This window comes from Triticum aestivum, chromosome 7A (genome assembly GCF_018294505.1).
Source record: "Triticum aestivum cultivar Chinese Spring chromosome 7A, IWGSC CS RefSeq v2.1, whole genome shotgun sequence".
NCBI lineage: Eukaryota > Viridiplantae > Streptophyta > Magnoliopsida > Poales > Poaceae > Triticum > Triticum aestivum.
In genome coordinates, this window is record NC_057812.1 from 624,146,971 (window position 1) to 624,150,504 (window position 3,534).

A 3,534-nucleotide genomic window follows, 5' to 3' on the forward strand; every position below is an offset into this window, starting at 1 on the left:
CGGTAACCCCTCGGCACCTCGGTTTTCTCCGAAATCACCCGGAACACTTCTGGTGTCCGAATATAGCCGTCCAATATATCAATCTTTATGTCTCGACCATTTAGAGACTCCTCGTCATGTCCGTGATCATATCTGGGACTCCGAACTACCTTCGATACATCAAAACACATAAACTCATAATACTGATCATCACCGAACATTTAGCGTGCGGACCCTACGGGTTCGAGAACTATGTAGACATGACCGAGACTCATCTCCGGTCAATAACCAATAGTGGAACCTAGATGCTCATATTGGTTCCTACATATTCTACGAAGATCTTCATCGGTCAAACCGCACAACAACATACGTTGTTCCCTTTGTCATCGGTATGTTACTTTCCCGAGATTTGATCGTCGGTATCTCAATACCTAGTTCAATCTCGTTACCGGCAAGTCTCTTTACTCGTTCCGTAATGCATCATCCCGTAACTAACTCATTAGTCACATTGCTTGCAAGGCTTATAGTGATGTGCATTACCGAGAGGGCCCAGAGATACCTCTTCGATACTCGGAGTGACAAATCCTAATCTCGATCTATGCCAACTCAACAAACACCATGAGCATCTTTATAATCACCCAGTTACGTTGTGATGTTTGATAGCACACTAAGTGTTCCTCCGGTATTCGTGAGGTGCATGACCTCATAGTCATAGGAACATGTATAAGTTATGGAGAAAGCAATAGCAATAAACTAAACGACCATTATGCTAAGCTAACAGATAGGTCTTGTCCATCACATCATTCTCTAATGATGCGACACCGTTCATCAAATGACAACACATGTCCATGGCTAGGAAACTTAACCATCTTTGATTAACGATCTAGTCAAGTAGAGGCATACTAGGGACACTTTGTTTGTCTATGTATTCACACATGTACTAAGTTTCCGGTTAATACAATTCTAGCATGAATAATAAACATTTATCATGATATAAGGAAATATAAATAACAACTTTATTATTGCCTCTAGGGCATATTTCCTTCAGTCTCCCACTTGCACTAGAGTCAATAATCTAGTTCACATCGTCATGTGATTTAACACCAATAGTTCACATCTTTATGTGATTAGTTCACATCTCCATGTGACTAACACCCAAAGGGTTTACTAGAGTCAATAATCTAGTTCACATAGCTATGTGATTAACACCCAAAGAGTGATCATGTTTTGCTTGTGAGAGAAATTTAGTCAACGGGTCTGCCACATTCAGAGCCGTATGTATTTTGCAAATTTTCTATGTCTACAATGCTTTGCACGGAGCTAGTCTAGCTAATTGCTCCCACTTTCAATATGTATCTAGATCGAGACTTAGAGTCATCCAGATCAGTGTCAAAGCTTGCATCGACATAACTCTTTACGACGAACTCTTTGTCACCTCCATAATCGAGAAACATTTCCTTATTCCACTAAGGATATTTTTGACTGCTGCCCAGTGATCCACTCCTGGATCACTATTGTACCCTCTTTCCAAACTTATGGTGAGGTACACAATAGGTTTGGTACATAGCATATCATACTTTATAGAACCTATGACTAAGGCATAGGGAATGACTTTTCATTCTCTTTCTATTTTCTGCCGTGGTTGGGTTTTGAGTCTTCACTCAACTTCACACCTTGCAACACAGGCAAGAACTCCTTTGATTGTTCCATTTTGAGCTACTTCAAAATTTTGTCAAGGTATGTACTCATTTAAAATATATCAAGCGTCTTGATCTATCTCTATAGATTTTGATGCTCAATATGTAAGTAGCTTCACCGAGGTCTTTCTTTGAAAAACTCCTTTCAAACACTCCTTTATGCTTTCCAGAAAATTCTACATTATTTTCGATCAACAATATGTCATTCACATATACTTATCAGAAATGTTGTAGTGCTCCCACTCACTTTCTTGTAAATACAGGCTTCACCGCAAGTTTGTATAAAACCATATGCTTTGATCACTTTATAAAAGCATACATTCCAACTCCGAGATGCTTGCACCATTCCATAGATGGATCGTTGGAGCTTGCTCACTTTGTTAGCACCCTTAGGATCGACAAAACCTTCTGGTTGCATCATATACAACTCTTCTTTAAGAAATCCATTAAGGAATGCAGTTTTGATAACATTTGCCAGATTTCATAAAATGCGGCAACTGCTAACATGATTAGGACAGACTTTTAAGCATCGTTACGAGTGAGAAAATTTCATCATAGTCAACACCTTGAACTTGACAATTCGAGCTTTGTAGATAGTAACACTACTATTAGCGTCCATCTTCCTCTTGAAGATCCATTTATCCTCAATGGCTCACCGATCATCGGGCAAGCCAATCAAAGTCCATACTTTGTTCTCATACATGGATCCCATCTCAGATTTCATGGCCTCAAGCCATTTTGCAGAATCTGGGCTCATCACCGCTTCCTCATAGTTCGTAGGTTCGTCATGGTCTAGTAACATGACTTCCAGAACAGGATTACCGTACCACTCTGGTGCGGACTGTACTCTGGTTGACTTATGAGGTTCGGTAGTAACTTGATCTGAAGTTTCATGATCATCATCATTAGCTTCCTCATTAATTGGTGTAGGAATCACTAGAACTGATTTCTTGTGATGAACTACCTTCCAATTCGGGAGAAGGTACAATTACCTCATCAAGTTCTACTTTCCTCCCACTCACTTCTTTCGGGAGAAACTTCTTCCCAAGAAAGGATCCATTGTTAGCAACAAAATATCTTGCCTTCGGATTTGTGATAGAAGGTGTACCCAACAGTTTCTTTTGGGTATCCTATGAAGACGCACTTCTCCGATTTGGGTTCGAGCTTATCAGTTTGAAACTTTTTCACATAAGCCTCGCAACCCCAAACTTTAAGAAACGACAGCTTTGGTTTCTTGCCAAACCATAGTTCATACAGTGTCATCTCAATGGATTTAGATGGTGCCCTATTTAACATGAATGTAGTTGCCTCTAATGCATAACCCCAAAACAATAGTGGTAAATCGGTAAGAGACATCATAGATCGCACCATATTCAATCATGTACGATTACGACGTTCGGACACACCATTATGTTGTTGTGTTCCAGGTGGCTTGAGTTGCGAAACTATTCACATTGTTTCAAATGAAGACCAAACTCATAACTCAAATATTCACCTCCGCGATCAGATCATAAAAACTTTATTTTCTTATTACGATGATTTTCCACTTCACTCTGAAATTCTTTGAACTTTTCAAATGTTTCAGACTTATGTTTCATTAAGCAGATATACCCATATTTGCTCAAATCATCTGTGAATGTCAGAAAATAATGATACCCGCCGTGAGCCTCAACACTTATTGGACCGCATACATCGGTATGTATTATTTCCAATAAGTCAATGGCTTGATCTATTCTTTCGGGGAACAGAGTTTTTAGTCATCTTGCCCATGAGGCATGGTTCGCAAGCATCAAGTGATTCATAATCAAGTGATTCCAAAAGCCCATCAGCATGGAGTTTCTTCATGCGCTTTACACCA